This window comes from Lycium barbarum, chromosome 1, assembly GCF_019175385.1.
Source record: "Lycium barbarum isolate Lr01 chromosome 1, ASM1917538v2, whole genome shotgun sequence".
NCBI classification, from domain to species: domain Eukaryota; kingdom Viridiplantae; phylum Streptophyta; class Magnoliopsida; order Solanales; family Solanaceae; genus Lycium; species Lycium barbarum.
This window is the reverse complement of record NC_083337.1, coordinates 63,196,362-63,216,823: the sequence shown is the minus strand read 5'-3', so window position 1 is coordinate 63,216,823 and position 20,462 is coordinate 63,196,362. Positions and strand designations below refer to the sequence as shown.

Here is a 20,462-nt window from a genome sequence, read left to right as displayed (position 1 = left end):
GGTCCTCCATCACGGGGGTAACTGGCGTACCCCCGGAAGCCTCCTCGTTCGTCGTCCCAGAAGAGTGTTCTGACGGATCTGTGCCATGACTATCCTCCTCCCTGGAGGTAAGAAGCTCTGGGGGAGTCATCGTCGAATCCTCTGAGGGATCTGTATCATAGCCACTGTCTGTGGAATCCCCTGCTCTAGGGGTCAGAATCTCTGGAGGAATTGTCGCTGGATCCTCCGACGGGTCCGCATCATAGCTGTCCTCCGCGGGATCCTCCGCTCTGGGGGTCAGAAAATCTGGAGGAGTTGTGGCTGGGTCCTCTGACGGATCTGACTCAATCGAATAGCCGAGGCTCCCCTACTCGGCTCTGGAGATACTCTAGGGGCCTTACTGGTGCCCCCATCATCTGAAGCTGATCTCTTCATCGACAGTACTGAAACCATAACATAGGATTAGGAAGGGAACATAGATACCTAATAGCATAGCTCTATCGCACGATCTTAGGACACAAAGATGGTCATATTTCCTAAATGCCCTGTAGCCTCCTGTTTATAAGTGTGGCGCGCAACACACCCATAAACAAGACTCTACTGGACACAGCTCGTAGACAAACTCCTAGGACCGAACTGCTCTGATACCACTTCTATCACGACCCGTCTAGGGGCCGTGACGAGTACCCGATACTTGTACCGAGCACCCCTTGTCTATCGTTTTACCTTTACCTCTTAGCAAGCCATGTAAACAGAGCCATTTTTTTTTTAACATTAACATTAGCGGCGTCATTCTGAACATAGACTAATAAACTTCGTTATCACTTATACATCAACATTAGCATACCAAAACACCATATACTTAACTATACTTAACTGACTGTACATATCTGTCTACGAGCCTCTAGACATAGTACGTTTATACATAGAAAGGGCTGAGTACTGCCGTGCCCGAATATATATACACAAAATAGTACCAAGGAAGTGAGGCTCCGGAATAACTGGAGCACTGTCAACACTGCTGGTAGAGCTTCTAAGGATCAAATCCGTCTGTCTGCTGACCTGCGCGGCATGAAACGCAGCGTCCACAAGAAGGGACGTCAGTACGAATAGTGTACCGAGTATGTAAGGCATGAATAGTAGCATACGGAAAGTATAAAACGGAAATAACGACATAAGAGAATAATAGCACATGTCCTGAGGTAGAAACATAACCTGTATATATATATACCCTTGGCAGGTGCTATGCGTACTTAGCTTTCCTTTAAGAATCTTTCCTCGTTCATATACATATACATATAAAATAGGACATCTCATATTGCCGAGGCGTCGGCAGCCGATCAGATCCATTTAACCATAAATATACACATCCCGCGTCCGGGCATCCCGCGTCCGGGACGATATCATATCATGTAATGCCAACTGATCAGGTGGATATGCGTTCATAACGCTCTGCCCTTACCTCCATTTTCCCCGTATACATATGCATATATCATGTACATATATCAACGTCTATAGCTCTCTAGCTCTTTTATCATATACATATACGTGTGTCATGTAGGTACATCAGCGTCTATAGCGCTCTGGTGCTTTTATCATATACATATACGTGTATCATGTGCATGTATCAGCGTCTATAGCGCTCTAGCTCTTTCGTCATGTGCATGTTTTAAAAATATATACACATATCTTACATACATTTACATGTCTTATATGCATTTACGTATCCTATATACATATGTCTCATAGGCACGCAGGAAAGCCCAAAGAAGAATCATGTAGTCATCGGAGTGACGTAAGGTCGGTGACCTCCAATTATATTATAGAATACTCGTGATCGCTTTGTCTCACCTTGAAGGAACGAGTATTTTAAGGTGAGACTACCAACGGGGAATAATATTAAAGTAAACGTAGAATGAAATCGGGGCATCATAGATGACAGTTCATAGACTTTGAAATCTTTTAGAAAATAAAGTCATAGCTAGGAAATATAAATAAGATTCAAAAATTAGTTTATCATTTTCATGTTTACATAAGATACTTAGCTTAGTCATCTTAGTCATAGAGTCATTCCGGTAGTACGTATCATAGGCATATTCTCTTATCTAACATCATTGTTATCATTATCGTCATGGAAGTGCCCTCGTTAGAGGAGTCATAGTATTTATCATTTGGTAACGAAATCGGGATCAAAGGTTCCCTTTGGATTCACTTCAAGTAAGTCAAGCAAGACTGTAAGGAAAAATCCGAGAGTAGCGGGCCCACCTCGGGCCGGATGGGGTGACGTATATGATTTACATATATTACGTGTCATGTCATTACTTGTGAGGGTCCTAGGGTAATCGGGTCCCACTTATGCAAGTTCTAGGGGTTTAAGAGGTCTTTCCATCATTTGCACACTTTCTAGTTCAATTCTATTGAACAAAAAGTGGAAAACTTTGGATGCGGATTCCGGGGAAGAGAGTTGTCCCCGAGGCGCGTACCCAACTTATTTCGTCTAAGACATGCCATAGAAAGAAGGGTGAAACCTTACATACCTCTTTCCGCTTCTTTTGCTATTCCGAATTCACGTTGCAATCTCGTCAAAATCTGCAAATTGGTCATGTTTACCAAAACTCTTATTAGGATACTTAGAGTTGAATTCTTAAGGAAACATTTGGCTACCGAAATTTCGGCAGCACTTCCCCTATAAATACTCCATCCCACCAAGTTCAACTTGTCTAATTTCAATCAACAACAATCCCGGGAATTCAAACCCGGCCAAAATATCAACCACAATTCCAACAACAACAATACTAACAACTTCCATATTCAATCAACTTACTACTTCTTCCAAAAACTTTCTAACTTTAATGAAAACAATAACAACCTCATAATCTATATTCCAACAACATCATACTAACCACATTACCTTCCATGCATGCAAGAACATTACATTCAATTTACACAACTTCTAAAACAAACCTCCACCTACTTCAACTTCACTAAGGTTCCTAGACATTCATTAGCAACATAGAGTCCACAACATAACAACAAACAAAATACTAAATAAAATGGACTCATTCTCTTCCATTTTTTTCACCATAACCACACGGCCAACACCAACATACACACTACAACTTCTCAAAATTCATTCAACTTCCATTTTCCACATATCATTCACAACAATAACAACCAAACACTAATTAAAATAATTGAAGCATGACTCCTACACATATATACATACACACGGCCATGTACTATATTTCTCTCCTTCATGAATTTCATCCATTTTAGCATACTACAACACATATAAACCATATATAACACATAAAACAAGATCAAAACTCACCTTTCTTCTTCAACTTCTCACTTGACTACAACTTGACAACTTGTATGATTTTGAATTTTTCTTGCTCCAACAACAACTCCACCTTGTTAATCACCCTTTACTTGGTAGAAAATGATTTTTGAAGAATTCTTATCAATTTTCTTGTTGGTTTTTGATCTTGGCCGAAATGGCCTTCAAGTTTTTCTCCTTCTTTTCTTGTTCTTACTTTCTTGAAAATTCTAGAGAGTTTGATGAAAAAGATGACTTGGTCATCTCTTTATTTACTCATTAACCTTGATGTGGGCTTAAGCCCACACCAAATGGACGGCCAAACAAGGCCCAAACCTTAGCCCACTTATTTGTTTTGATTTTTTTGGGCCAACTCGGTTTGGTCCCGAGTTGGGCCTAGCCCACTGACCTTTCGACCTTAAAATGTCCATATCTCCTTGTACCGACGTCACCTGGGGACCCACGACCTATGGTTGGAAAGCTAATTCAATGATCTACAATTTCTATTTCTTGGTACTTTTCCAAATTCCAAACTTATAATACCGTTGTTTCCCCTTGAAGGCAGATCACCCGAAAACGTTTTCTTAAAAATATTCGTTTGGAGGACTTCCACTTTGATTTGGCCCAAGGGTCCTTCTTGAGTCGGGTTTAACTTCTCATATGTGATTCATATGAATTTTTAGATGTCCCAAAAAAATCTCGATGTGTGGGTCCCACATCAGCAATTAATTTGACGTTCAAAAATACGGGATATAACATTCTCCCCCCCCCCCCCCCCCTTTAGAACATTCGTCCTCGAATGTTAAACTGGCCTCATAGTGTATCATAATACTTCGGGGAGGTCTCCTTCGTAGACATCTCACATGTCGCTTAGGTCGCTTTTATGTCGTAAGTCCATTGAGTAAGCTCCGAACGTTGGCCCCACGTTAATAAGTCCCCTTTCTGTCACGCTTTCTCCTCTTCCGTTAGTCTTGTCCGTCTCAGCCTACATGACTCTTATAGGGTTTGTAACCACTCCACACACTCTAATTTACATTGGACTACCTAGCTTCACATTCGACTCTTGTTCCCACATTTGTGAAAATTTCAGCATATTTCCCAGGGGGTCACCCATCATGAAATTGCTCCCACCTGAGCACGCTTAACCTTGAAACTCTGGTGCATTTTAATACGCGAATGCTGGTGTAATCTTTCCGACTGTCCCGTACGGCCTTTGTCACATTATTTAAAGTAAGTCGGGGTTCTAACAACTCCCAAAACGTCCTCACGGCGAGTCCCGCTCCTATCTTCACTTTCCTAACCATACAACTACCATATTGCCTCTGCTTAAATCTTCGCTATTTACTCCTATCCATACATATAACTATCTTTTACCAGGGTTTCTAAACTCACACTGGTGGCGGGGACATCTCAGTCGCCATTACTTATAGCCGTTAAACCTTTGACCCCTTTTTGAATTTCTACCTGCCGTTATTAATCAGTATTCCTGCAGAGATTACGTATACATAGAAAGTTTTAAAGAAAATCTCATATACCTGTAGCCGATCAATCTCGAGCCTGGCCCGGGGAGCTACCATGCGAAGTATATTCTTCATTCTCGTCTGTCTGCTCATCGCTCGCCCGACCCTCGTCATTTCTCGCGTCCGAGTCCGAAGAGAATAGCGGTGATTCCTGGTTCTCTGATGGCCGGAACAAGGGACAGGAGAAATCCGTAGCACTCTCCGAGGTGGTCGGACTGACACGGTCCTCCATCACGGGGGTAACTGGCGTACCCCCGGAAGCCTCCTCGTTCGTCGTCCCAGAAGAGTGTTCTGACGGATCTGTGCCATGACTATCCTCCTCCCTGGAGGTAAGAAGCTCTGGGGGAGTCATCGTCGAATCCTCTGAGGGATCTGTATCATAGCCACTGTCTGTGGAATCCCCTGCTCTAGGGGTCAGAATCTCTGGAGGAATTGTCGCTGGATCCTCCGACGGGTCCGCATCATAGCTGTCCTCCGCGGGATCCTCCGCTCTGGGGGTCAGAAAATCTGGAGGAGTTGTGGCTGGGTCCTCTGACGGATCTGACTCAATCGAATAGCCGAGGCTCCCCTACTCGGCTCTGGAGATACTCTAGGGGCCTTACTGGTGCCCCCATCATCTGAAGCTGATCTCTTCATCGACAGTACTGAAACCATAACATAGGATTAGGAAGGGAACATAGATACCTAATAGCATAGCTCTATCGCACGATCTTAGGACACAAAGATGGTCATATTTCCTAAATGCCCTGTAGCCTCCTGTTTATAAGTGTGGCGCGCAACACACCCATAAACAAGACTCTACTGGACACAGCTCGTAGACAAACTCCTAGGACCGAACTGCTCTGATACCACTTCTATCACGACCCGTCTAGGGGCCGTGACGAGTACCCGATACTTGTACCGAGCACCCCTTGTCTATCGTTTTACCTTTACCTCTTAGCAAGCCATGTAAACAGAGCCATTTTTTTTTTAACATTAACATTAGCGGCGTCATTCTGAACATAGACTAATAAACTTCGTTATCACTTATACATCAACATTAGCATACCAAAACACCATATACTTAACTATACTTAACTGACTGTACATATCTGTCTACGAGCCTCTAGACATAGTACGTTTATACATAGAAAGGGCTGAGTACTGCCGTGCCCGAATATATATACACAAAATAGTACCAAGGAAGTGAGGCTCCGGAATAACTGGAGCACTGTCAACACTGCTGGTAGAGCTTCTAAGGATCAAATCCGTCTGTCTGCTGACCTGCGCGGCATGAAACGCAGCGTCCACAAGAAGGGACGTCAGTACGAATAGTGTACCGAGTATGTAAGGCATGAATAGTAGCATACGGAAAGTATAAAACGGAAATAACGACATAAGAGAATAATAGCACATGTCCTGAGGTAGAAACATAACCTGTATATATATATACCCTTGGCAGGTGCTATGCGTACTTAGCTTTCCTTTAAGAATCTTTCCTCGTTCATATACATATACATATAAAATAGGACATCTCATATTGCCGAGGCGTCGGCAGCCGATCAGATCCATTTAACCATAAATATACACATCCCGCGTCCGGGCATCCCGCGTCCGGGACGATATCATATCATGTAATGCCAACTGATCAGGTGGATATGCGTTCATAACGCTCTGCCCTTACCTCCATTTTCCCCGTATACATATGCATATATCATGTACATATATCAACGTCTATAGCTCTCTAGCTCTTTTATCATATACATATACGTGTGTCATGTAGGTACATCAGCGTCTATAGCGCTCTGGTGCTTTTATCATATACATATACGTGTATCATGTGCATGTATCAGCGTCTATAGCGCTCTAGCTCTTTCGTCATGTGCATGTTTTAAAAATATATACACATATCTTACATACATTTACATGTCTTATATGCATTTACGTATCCTATATACATATGTCTCATAGGCACGCAGGAAAGCCCAAAGAAGAATCATGTAGTCATCGGAGTGACGTAAGGTCGGTGACCTCCAATTATATTATAGAATACTCGTGATCGCTTTGTCTCACCTTGAAGGAACGAGTATTTTAAGGTGAGACTACCAACGGGGAATAATATTAAAGTAAACGTAGAATGAAATCGGGGCATCATAGATGACAGTTCATAGACTTTGAAATCTTTTAGAAAATAAAGTCATAGCTAGGAAATATAAATAAGATTCAAAAATTAGTTTATCATTTTCATGTTTACATAAGATACTTAGCTTAGTCATCTTAGTCATAGAGTCATTCCGGTAGTACGTATCATAGGCATATTCTCTTATCTAACATCATTGTTATCATTATCGTCATGGAAGTGCCCTCGTTAGAGGAGTCATAGTATTTATCATTTGGTAACGAAATCGGGATCAAAGGTTCCCTTTGGATTCACTTCAAGTAAGTCAAGCAAGACTGTAAGGAAAAATCCGAGAGTAGCGGGCCCACCTCGGGCCGGATGGGGTGACGTATATGATTTACATATATTACGTGTCATGTCATTACTTGTGAGGGTCCTAGGGTAATCGGGTCCCACTTATGCAAGTTCTAGGGGTTTAAGAGGTCTTTCCATCATTTGCACACTTTCTAGTTCAATTCTATTGAACAAAAAGTGGAAAACTTTGGATGCGGATTCCGGGGAAGAGAGTTGTCCCCGAGGCGCGTACCCAACTTATTTCGTCTAAGACATGCCATAGAAAGAAGGGTGAAACCTTACATACCTCTTTCCGCTTCTTTTGCTATTCCGAATTCACGTTGCAATCTCGTCAAAATCTGCAAATTGGTCATGTTTACCAAAACTCTTATTAGGATACTTAGAGTTGAATTCTTAAGGAAACATTTGGCTACCGAAATTTCGGCAGCACTTCCCCTATAAATACTCCATCCCACCAAGTTCAACTTGTCTAATTTCAATCAACAACAATCCCGGGAATTCAAACCCGGCCAAAATATCAACCACAATTCCAACAACAACAATACTAACAACTTCCATATTCAATCAACTTACTACTTCTTCCAAAAACTTTCTAACTTTAATGAAAACAATAACAACCTCATAATCTATATTCCAACAACATCATACTAACCACATTACCTTCCATGCATGCAAGAACATTACATTCAATTTACACAACTTCTAAAACAAACCTCCACCTACTTCAACTTCACTAAGGTTCCTAGACATTCATTAGCAACATAGAGTCCACAACATAACAACAAACAAAATACTAAATAAAATGGACTCATTCTCTTCCATTTTTTTCACCATAACCACACGGCCAACACCAACATACACACTACAACTTCTCAAAATTCATTCAACTTCCATTTTCCACATATCATTCACAACAATAACAACCAAACACTAATTAAAATAATTGAAGCATGACTCCTACACATATATACATACACACGGCCATGTACTATATTTCTCTCCTTCATGAATTTCATCCATTTTAGCATACTACAACACATATAAACCATATATAACACATAAAACAAGATCAAAACTCACCTTTCTTCTTCAACTTCTCACTTGACTACAACTTGACAACTTGTATGATTTTGAATTTTTCTTGCTCCAACAACAACTCCACCTTGTTAATCACCCTTTACTTGGTAGAAAATGATTTTTGAAGAATTCTTATCAATTTTCTTGTTGGTTTTTGATCTTGGCCGAAATGGCCTTCAAGTTTTTCTCCTTCTTTTCTTGTTCTTACTTTCTTGAAAATTCTAGAGAGTTTGATGAAAAAGATGACTTGGTCATCTCTTTATTTACTCATTAACCTTGATGTGGGCTTAAGCCCACACCAAATGGACGGCCAAACAAGGCCCAAACCTTAGCCCACTTATTTGTTTTGATTTTTTTGGGCCAACTCGGTTTGGTCCCGAGTTGGGCCTAGCCCACTGACCTTTCGACCTTAAAATGTCCATATCTCCTTGTACCGACGTCACCTGGGGACCCACGACCTATGGTTGGAAAGCTAATTCAATGATCTACAATTTCTATTTCTTGGTACTTTTCCAAATTCCAAACTTATAATACCGTTGTTTCCCCTTGAAGGCAGATCACCCGAAAACGTTTTCTTAAAAATATTCGTTTGGAGGACTTCCACTTTGATTTGGCCCAAGGGTCCTTCTTGAGTCGGGTTTAACTTCTCATATGTGATTCATATGAATTTTTAGATGTCCCAAAAAAATCTCGATGTGTGGGTCCCACATCAGCAATTAATTTGACGTTCAAAAATACGGGATATAACATTCTCCCCCCCCCCCCCCCTTTAGAACATTCGTCCTCGAATGTTAAACTGGCCTCATAGTGTATCATAATACTTCGGGGAGGTCTCCTTCGTAGACATCTCACATGTCGCTTAGGTCGCTTTTATGTCGTAAGTCCATTGAGTAAGCTCCGAACGTTGGCCCCACGTTAATAAGTCCCCTTTCTGTCACGCTTTCTCCTCTTCCGTTAGTCTTGTCCGTCTCAGCCTACATGACTCTTATAGGGTTTGTAACCACTCCACACACTCTAATTTACATTGGACTACCTAGCTTCACATTCGACTCTTGTTCCCACATTTGTGAAAATTTCAGCATATTTCCCAGGGGGTCACCCATCATGAAATTGCTCCCACCTGAGCACGCTTAACCTTGAAACTCTGGTGCATTTTAATACGCGAATGCTGGTGTAATCTTTCCGACTGTCCCGTACGGCCTTTGTCACATTATTTAAAGTAAGTCGGGGTTCTAACAACTCCCAAAACGTCCTCACGGCGAGTCCCGCTCCTATCTTCACTTTCCTAACCATACAACTACCATATTGCCTCTGCTTAAATCTTCGCTATTTACTCCTATCCATACATATAACTATCTTTTACCAGGGTTTCTAAACTCACACTGGTGGCGGGGACATCTCAGTCGCCATTACTTATAGCCGTTAAACCTTTGACCCCTTTTTGAATTTCTACCTGCCGTTATTAATCAGTATTCCTGCAGAGATTACGTATACATAGAAAGTTTTAAAGAAAATCTCATATACCTGTAGCCGATCAATCTCGAGCCTGGCCCGGGGAGCTACCATGCGAAGTATATTCTTCATTCTCGTCTGTCTGCTCATCGCTCGCCCGACCCTCGTCATTTCTCGCGTCCGAGTCCGAAGAGAATAGCGGTGATTCCTGGTTCTCTGATGGCCGGAACAAGGGACAGGAGAAATCCGTAGCACTCTCCGAGGTGGTCGGACTGACACGGTCCTCCATCACGGGGGTAACTGGCGTACCCCCGGAAGCCTCCTCGTTCGTCGTCCCAGAAGAGTGTTCTGACGGATCTGTGCCATGACTATCCTCCTCCCTGGAGGTAAGAAGCTCTGGGGGAGTCATCGTCGAATCCTCTGAGGGATCTGTATCATAGCCACTGTCTGTGGAATCCCCTGCTCTAGGGGTCAGAATCTCTGGAGGAATTGTCGCTGGATCCTCCGACGGGTCCGCATCATAGCTGTCCTCCGCGGGATCCTCCGCTCTGGGGGTCAGAAAATCTGGAGGAGTTGTGGCTGGGTCCTCTGACGGATCTGACTCAATCGAATAGCCGAGGCTCCCCTACTCGGCTCTGGAGATACTCTAGGGGCCTTACTGGTGCCCCCATCATCTGAAGCTGATCTCTTCATCGACAGTACTGAAACCATAACATAGGATTAGGAAGGGAACATAGATACCTAATAGCATAGCTCTATCGCACGATCTTACGACACAAAGATGGTCATATTTCCTAAATGCCCTGTAGCCTCCTGTTTATAAGTGTGGCGCGCAACACACCCATAAACAAGACTCTACTGGACACAGCTCGTAGACAAACTCCTAGGACCGAACTGCTCTGATACCACTTCTATCACGACCCGTCTAGGGGCCGTGACGAGTACCCGATACTTGTACCGAGCACCCCTTGTCTATCGTTTTACCTTTACCTCTTAGCAAGCCATGTAAACAGAGCCATTTTTTTTTTAACATTAACATTAGCGGCGTCATTCTGAACATAGACTAATAAACTTCGTTATCACTTATACATCAACATTAGCATACCAAAACACCATATACTTAACTATACTTAACTGACTGTACATATCTGTCTACGAGCCTCTAGACATAGTACGTTTATACATAGAAAGGGCTGAGTACTGCCGTGCCCGAATATATATACACAAAATAGTACCAAGGAAGTGAGGCTCCGGAATAACTGGAGCACTGTCAACACTGCTGGTAGAGCTTCTAAGGATCAAATCCGTCTGTCTGCTGACCTGCGCGGCATGAAACGCAGCGTCCACAAGAAGGGACGTCAGTACGAATAGTGTACCGAGTATGTAAGGCATGAATAGTAGCATACGGAAAGTATAAAACGGAAATAACGACATAAGAGAATAATAGCACATGTCCTGAGGTAGAAACATAACCTGTATATATATATACCCTTGGCAGGTGCTATGCGTACTTAGCTTTCCTTTAAGAATCTTTCCTCGTTCATATACATATACATATAAAATAGGACATCTCATATTGCCGAGGCGTCGGCAGCCGATCAGATCCATTTAACCATAAATATACACATCCCGCGTCCGGGCATCCCGCGTCCGGGACGATATCATATCATGTAATGCCAACTGATCAGGTGGATATGCGTTCATAACGCTCTGCCCTTACCTCCATTTTCCCCGTATACATATGCATATATCATGTACATATATCAACGTCTATAGCTCTCTAGCTCTTTTATCATATACATATACGTGTGTCATGTAGGTACATCAGCGTCTATAGCGCTCTGGTGCTTTTATCATATACATATACGTGTATCATGTGCATGTATCAGCGTCTATAGCGCTCTAGCTCTTTCGTCATGTGCATGTTTTAAAAATATATACACATATCTTACATACATTTACATGTCTTATATGCATTTACGTATCCTATATACATATGTCTCATAGGCACGCAGGAAAGCCCAAAGAAGAATCATGTAGTCATCGGAGTGACGTAAGGTCGGTGACCTCCAATTATATTATAGAATACTCGTGATCGCTTTGTCTCACCTTGAAGGAACGAGTATTTTAAGGTGAGACTACCAACGGGGAATAATATTAAAGTAAACGTAGAATGAAATCGGGGCATCATAGATGACAGTTCATAGACTTTGAAATCTTTTAGAAAATAAAGTCATAGCTAGGAAATATAAATAAGATTCAAAAATTAGTTTATCATTTTCATGTTTACATAAGATACTTAGCTTAGTCATCTTAGTCATAGAGTCATTCCGGTAGTACGTATCATAGGCATATTCTCTTATCTAACATCATTGTTATCATTATCGTCATGGAAGTGCCCTCGTTAGAGGAGTCATAGTATTTATCATTTGGTAACGAAATCGGGATCAAAGGTTCCCTTTGGATTCACTTCAAGTAAGTCAAGCAAGACTGTAAGGAAAAATCCGAGAGTAGCGGGCCCACCTCGGGCCGGATGGGGTGACGTATATGATTTACATATATTACGTGTCATGTCATTACTTGTGAGGGTCCTAGGGTAATCGGGTCCCACTTATGCAAGTTCTAGGGGTTTAAGAGGTCTTTCCATCATTTGCACACTTTCTAGTTCAATTCTATTGAACAAAAAGTGGAAAACTTTGGATGCGGATTCCGGGGAAGAGAGTTGTCCCCGAGGCGCGTACCCAACTTATTTCGTCTAAGACATGCCATAGAAAGAAGGGTGAAACCTTACATACCTCTTTCCGCTTCTTTTGCTATTCCGAATTCACGTTGCAATCTCGTCAAAATCTGCAAATTGGTCATGTTTACCAAAACTCTTATTAGGATACTTAGAGTTGAATTCTTAAGGAAACATTTGGCTACCGAAATTTCGGCAGCACTTCCCCTATAAATACTCCATCCCACCAAGTTCAACTTGTCTAATTTCAATCAACAACAATCCCGGGAATTCAAACCCGGCCAAAATATCAACCACAATTCCAACAACAACAATACTAACAACTTCCATATTCAATCAACTTACTACTTCTTCCAAAAACTTTCTAACTTTAATGAAAACAATAACAACCTCATAATCTATATTCCAACAACATCATACTAACCACATTACCTTCCATGCATGCAAGAACATTACATTCAATTTACACAACTTCTAAAACAAACCTCCACCTACTTCAACTTCACTAAGGTTCCTAGACATTCATTAGCAACATAGAGTCCACAACATAACAACAAACAAAATACTAAATAAAATGGACTCATTCTCTTCCATTTTTTTCACCATAACCACACGGCCAACACCAACATACACACTACAACTTCTCAAAATTCATTCAACTTCCATTTTCCACATATCATTCACAACAATAACAACCAAACACTAATTAAAATAATTGAAGCATGACTCCTACACATATATACATACACACGGCCATGTACTATATTTCTCTCCTTCATGAATTTCATCCATTTTAGCATACTACAACACATATAAACCATATATAACACATAAAACAAGATCAAAACTCACCTTTCTTCTTCAACTTCTCACTTGACTACAACTTGACAACTTGTATGATTTTGAATTTTTCTTGCTCCAACAACAACTCCACCTTGTTAATCACCCTTTACTTGGTAGAAAATGATTTTTGAAGAATTCTTATCAATTTTCTTGTTGGTTTTTGATCTTGGCCGAAATGGCCTTCAAGTTTTTCTCCTTCTTTTCTTGTTCTTACTTTCTTGAAAATTCTAGAGAGTTTGATGAAAAAGATGACTTGGTCATCTCTTTATTTACTCATTAACCTTGATGTGGGCTTAAGCCCACACCAAATGGACGGCCAAACAAGGCCCAAACCTTAGCCCACTTATTTGTTTTGATTTTTTTGGGCCAACTCGGTTTGGTCCCGAGTTGGGCCTAGCCCACAGACCTTTCGACCTTAAAATGTCCATATCTCCTTGTACCGACGTCACCTGGGGACCCACGACCTATGGTTGGAAAGCTAATTCAATGATCTACAATTTCTATTTCTTGGTACTTTTCCAAATTCCAAACTTATAATACCGTTTTTTCCCCTTGAAGGCAGATCACCCGAAAACGTTTTCTTAAAAATATTCGTTTGGAGGACTTCCACTTTGATTTGGCCCAAGGGTCCTTCTTGAGTCGGGTTTAACTTCTCATATGTGATTCATATGAATTTTTAGATGTCCCAAAAAAATCTCGATGTGTGGGTCCCACCTCGCCAATTAATCTGACGTTCAAAAATACGGGATATAACAGGATCGTTACTTGAGCGTAGTTTCCCTTGTATCCATGCTTGTGGCCATTGATCATTTTACTTGCTTTCTAGGTTAGTTTACATTTTTGCATTGGTTATAATTTTCTCCAAAAACCAAAATATTATCTATTGTTTGGCATAGCTATTATTGGTGATAATTCCTACTTTTCCTAATCGCCTATATATTGTGCTCTGTGGGATTCGACCCCGATTCATAGTTGGGTAAATTATATTTGCATACGACCGTGCGCATTCTAATTAATAGGGTGAATTTGGACGTTATCAAAAATGGCGCCGTTGCCGGGGAACAATTTGGCGTATTTGGGTTAGTTTGGGATTTAAGCTAACTTTCTTTGGTCCAAACTTTCTTTGCTTTATTTTATCTTTAAAAAAAAAAAACTGACCAGTTTGTGCTAAACTGCACAGTTTCTGCAGAACTGTCCAGTTTTTGCAGAACTGTCCAGTTTTTGTTTTTTTTTAAAAAAATAAAAAAATAAAAAATGGCATCATATAATGAAAATTGGTTGGATGGTAGTTGTTCATACATTGATGACCCATGTCCATATTGTGGAGGACCTCACTTTTGGCAAGATTGTGAAAATGCTCCCGGGAGAGAGATGTGTGCAACGTCTCAATCCTATGATGGGAATATTTGTAATATATGTGGTGGTCAAAATGGACATTGGAGTGATTGTCCTAATTATTTTCCTTCCCCTCCCCCAAGTTGTTCTAATGAAAATACTAGTTGTGCTTTTGAGTTTGATAGGAACAATGATATGGCAAACGAAGGGCAAAATACCAGATATGAAGGTGTCATGGAATTTCTCCAAGCATACTTTGACCGGGAAAGGGAGGAGGAGCGAGAACTCATCGGGCAATCCATTTTAGAAATGAACAAATCACTTGAGGATGAAAAATTTTTCAATTTCCATGGATGTGCCTATTCCTCAAAATGAAGTAGTTGAAGAAGAGATTTCAAATTTACAAGATGAGCCCGAAAATTCTTGTGACCACAACAAGAGTTGTGAAATTGAAGAAGTGGTTCAACTTGAAGAAAATGAGCCAAATCATAAAGAAGAAATCTCCAATACTATAAAAGAGGAAATTGAGGAAATGTTGAGTGGCATTATGGGGAGAAATGAAAAATATGGGAAAAGTGTGGCCAAATGGTGGGAAGTAGTTCAAAATGGAGATGATGAAACTATCCAAAACACGGATTTCACTATGTTAGTATGTTTACAAGCTTTGGACGATTCTCACCATGAAGAAAAACTTGACAAAGTGGATATTGTGAGCCAAGATTGGCTAATGAATCAAGCTCAACAACTTGAAGTCTATGGGGATCACCGTGAAGGCTTTTCACGGATGATGGAAGAATATCTAAAAATGCATGTTGAGCAAAGTCAAGAAGTGGAGCTACTTGAAATTGCTATCCGGAAATTGGAGGCCGAATTGAATGCAAAGATTGAGGCATGTGATGCCCAATATCAAAAGGCCATGGATTGTGGTTTTGAGTTGGTTTCCAATGAAGAAGAGGTCAAGATTAATTTTCATGAGCTAATGGTGAATTGCCAACCGACTAACCCAAAAATAATGAATGATGCTGAAGTTGAAGAAATGATACTAGAGTTGCATAAAAAAGCTCATGAAATCGTTTTGGAAGACTCTAGTTCATTTGTGGGTGAGGATGTCAAAAATGGAGCGCCTTAGACCGCATTCCAACCATTTTTCAACATTATGCTTGGTTAGTGAAATGAAAGTTGAACTAACCGAGACTATGGAGAATTTTGGAGGTGTAGACGAAGACGTTTTCATTTTGGAGCTTGCCATGCCAAAACGACAAAATGACATCCCTCACTTAAAGGCCAAAAAGTGCAAAATGCGATACCGGATAGTTGGTCTCTTTGTTTTTCTACCACCGCCCTATGAGCGTCATCGTAAACTTGATTCAAAGTTGGGGCGAAAATTCATATTCTCCAAATGGAGAGAAAAGTGGTAAGGTTAACTCATGTCGTGCCGCGACTTTAAATTAAGCGCTTGGTGGGAGGCAACCCATCGTTTTAATTTTTTTTTAACTCATTTTGGATTTTTTTTTTTATAGAATAGTTTATCATATTATTTTTGATCATTCTACCAAATTTCATAATTTTTGGAATTAATTTAGTGTTAAAGTGGCTTGACAGTGCAAAATATACACACAAAAATTGCTTGCTCACAGTTGGCTATAAGAAGCCAGCACCTTATTTTTTGGTTTAGATGGGGTGTCTTAGTATTTGGTCCAGATAAATGTCTATGTAAGCCTAAGGTAAATGTTTACTATGTTTTTACTAAAGCCTTAGAATATTTAAGACAACTCCCAAACCCTTATTACCACGAGATACTGCCCTGAGCTTAAAAACTAAAGTCCCTTCCCAGTTTATTTTCGCACTCCCAGTTCCCCCAATCCCTCGGCCACTGCACACGCCGCTTCTCACACCACCGGCTACCAGGTACGCTTCTGTCTCCTCTTCTTCTCTCTTTCCCTTGCTTTCTCTTGGCAATTTTTTTTTCTTTTCTCTTTCTGTTTTTCTTCTCATGTGGTTGGTTTGGTGTTGAGTTGAAAGCTCAAATTCTGAAAATTTTGGTGTGGGTTGTTTGATTGAGATGAATATAGGATAGAACTATAATTCCCATTAAATTGGGAGGGTAATTCTATTGTCTAATTGTTACAAAAAGCTTGGTTAAGGTGATGCCCACAAGGTGTTTGACAAAGTGACTGAGAGAAGATTTCATTCGCTGGTGAAGTCTGAGTAACCGAGTGCTATTAGGAGTCGATTGTGAGTAGATTTTGGATAGTCTCGTAGGTTATGGATTGCTTGATTAGCTCGCTTGATCAGAAACCCGTCACTTGATTTCTTTATGGGAATTTAGTGGTAGTTTAGCCTGGGTTTAAAGTGTTTTATTTAGATTGCTCGACTTTTACATGGCAACAACCAAGATAGTCAGTCTTTCGTCATTGAATTGTAACTAGGCTCCCGTCTAACCAATTTATTGCTCAACTGAGCATGATCATGGTCTTGGACTGATATGTGACTCTCTTGGTTATTTAATGTGTGTTCGTGCAACTGTTGGCTGAATTATTGTTGGCTGAATTGAGATGTAAGTGTGATTCATTGAACTACAATTCCCAACTATTTGGAAGGGGGCGGCACTTTGTCAATGGCAGACACCACAGTAAACATATTGACATGCTCAATGCAATGTCACAATGGAGAATTATCGAACAAGGTGAAGTCTGAGTAACCTTTGTTCATTGTTCTTCTTCTCCAATTACAAGGGGCTTATCAATAGATGGTACAAAAACTTGGTAGCTTCAGTTGTAAGTAGAAGGGGAGCAATTTCCTTATTTTTAAAGAGTGAAAGAGCTTTTGAAGTCATTTGTACATTGAAGTTAGTTAACTGTGGACTCACACACAATCTGTGTGTGAAATGAATTTTCTTATTTGAAGTATTTGTATGGACATTTGTCAAGTGTTGTTGCTGCTTTGACAAGGGACATGGATAATTTGGTTTGTGCTAGAGGTTCTAGGTTGAGAAGTGTTATGCTTTGTGAGCTACAAGTACCCGAAGAATTTTTGGGCTCCTCTTAGCATTCTCTTACTCTTAATTTGTGTGGCTCTTTGGTTGTGTGATTTTTTAGCATGGTATTGTTAGAGTTCAACAAATTACCAATGTAGATATGCAGCATTTGATAGTGTTAAGAAGTGTTTAGTTGCTACGATTTTAAACTATTTGGTTCTACAGTGGCTACACATTTCTTGAAGGGGAAAAAAATGACTTCTAGCTCATGTGAAGTTCAACGACGAGCAAAATAAAGGATAGGAGATCGTCTTTCATGTTACTAGATTTTCAGGGAGTTTTCCTCATCTTTGAACTTCTCATCGTTTAGTTGCATTAGGGACTATGCAATGTTTTAAGTTGGGGGAGGATTTATTTTGATAGATATTTTTGTGCTGGGGTGTGATATGTCACGATGGATGATAATTTGGTAGATTGATTTTATTTCGGTATTTTTTTATGACATTTATATTAGTATGATTTTTTTTTTATTACTAGCTTCTTTAGTTTTTTTCGTAATTTAGTTGTAGGAATGGTGTTGGGATGTGATTGTTGCTCCTTGGCCAATTTTGGCTTGCTTGGTACCAACTTAGTTAAACCTTAGCATATGAATTCTTGATTTAAAAAAAAAAAAAATTGAAGTAATGATTCTTGTTGTGAATTTTAGACTCAATTTTTGGCTCTTACTTTCACTAATTAGTCTCTTTAGGCTATAAGTGACTTTCTTTGAGTTCATTTGTTTCAATTGGGTTTTGGATACATATTCTACTTGGATTATCATGTGCCATGTGTGGTGAGGTTTTTGTGAGTTCTTTTACATTACTTGTGGTCTAGAACTTGCCCGGAATGTGTTTCAAGGCGAAATTCTAGGTTACACCAAGCTTTAACCTTTTGTTCTTCATTGATCCATCTTTTGGTATCCTACCTCCTTAAGTGCGTTGAAAGTGCAAACGTAGGCTAAAAGCCTATGTTTGGGGGTGATAGTTGGAAAAAGTTGTGATGTGGGAGTTACTTTAAGGTGAAAGAAAAAAATGTAGTAAAAAAATTTTTTAAAAAATTTGGAAACTTCCTTGTTATTTTGAAAAAGAAAAAAAAAAGGAAAGAATAATGAAGAGTTGTGAATAAAGGGAAGACTAGTTGGTGAAATGGAAAATGGTGAAAAAGTTTGAAAGGAAGTGCTTTGATAGTTGAAAATTGTAGTGCTTAGGGAGGTTTTGAGCCACTATTTCCAAATTATGTCCCTACCTTAACCAAAAGCCTACATTATAACCCTTTAAGTCCTAATTGATTTTGAACCAAATGTGTCTATATTAGTGGAGAAATACATGAAGGGCAAGCTTATGGTACTACTTGTGTGCTTTTGAACATCTTTGTGACAGAGAGAGAGAGAGAGTTAATTCTTTCCATTTGATATCCCATTTTTGTTTTGAATTGCATTTTATAAGCGTGGGATTCTCTCGAGTGTGAGGGCACATGAGAATTTAAGTTGTGAATTTGTTTCATTTTTCAATTGAGAGGAATGAACAAAAGAAAGTCATTTTGTGATAATGAGGCAAATTTTGAAGTTTTAGTATCATGACTTGATTGCTACTTTGATTAACTTGGTGTTTGAGCACTTGAAATGAAAATGAAGTTTTTGAGAAGAAGTTGGTGATTCATATGTTTTGAATTAATTGTTGGTACCAATCAAAGTCATGTTTTTTGTGCTTAAAGTAGACTTTTTGACTTGGTATGATGTTGGTGCACTATTGAGTCGATTCCTTAGAAGGAGATTGTATGTTTTGAATTGCTTGAGGACAAACAATAGTTTAAGTTTGGGGGTTTGATAAGTTGGTATTTTACCAACTTATCTTTTCTTTAATCTTATATTTTTGCTATGTTTGATTGAGAAAATAGTGCATTTAATATCATTTACATCTATTTTACAGGTTTTATGTGATTTAGAAGTGATCGGAAGAAACCAAGTGAAAATAAAGTCAAAAAGAGGCCAAATTGGACAGATTTGCAAAACTGTCAAAACGGGACAATTTTGCAAAAAGGGGACAGATTTGCAAAAACGGGCAGAACTGCAACAACTGAAATCTGGGGCATATTTTGTCATTTTTTGGACTTGGAAAAATTAGGCAACTATAAGATGATGACTTGGGAGAAAATATCATCATCTTTGGCACAACACAAGAATTTGGAGGCTAGGGTTTCGTCACCAACACCTTGGAAGAGAAGATTTGGAGGCACCCAATGAGAAGTTCTTTACCCATTTCTTCATCTCTTGCTATTTATTGAACATTTATGTGTGTAGTATTTCATTTCAATACTTGAATCTTGTTTATGAAAATATTCTTGATTAAAGTTTGGATTGAATCTCTTGTTTTGCTTATGTGTTGAATGATTTTATTCCTAATGAAGTGAGTTATTGTCTCTTTAATTAATCTCATTTTGAATGATTCTTAAGGGAGTAGCTAACCCTGAGACTTGCCCATTTATTTCGGTTTAAACTTGAAAGAGGCAAACTCGGGATTGGGAAAGATTAATTAACAAGAATTTGGGACGTTAACCCTCATCTAATGGAAATCGACCTAGGGATAGGCGACACCACTTGTAGCCATATTCGGGTATTCTTAATGCTCCTAATTGCTTTAGGGATATTCAATTAGGTAGTCTAGTTAGTCTTCGGAAGAAGCTAATTTAGAGTCATTATCCGAGGCTAAGTAATATAAACTCACCATTATTTG

General features: G+C 39.8%; 1 long non-coding RNA gene across 1 annotated transcript; it reads left to right on the top strand.

Moving 5' to 3' along the window:
- Positions 1-16,026: 16,026 nt before the first annotated feature.
- Positions 16,027-20,102, top strand: LOC132635707 (uncharacterized). The gene is made up of 2 exons (XR_009580689.1): positions 16,027-16,622; positions 19,659-20,102. It is a non-coding gene; the product is annotated as an uncharacterized LOC132635707 (long non-coding RNA).
- Positions 20,103-20,462: the final 360 nt, after the last annotated feature.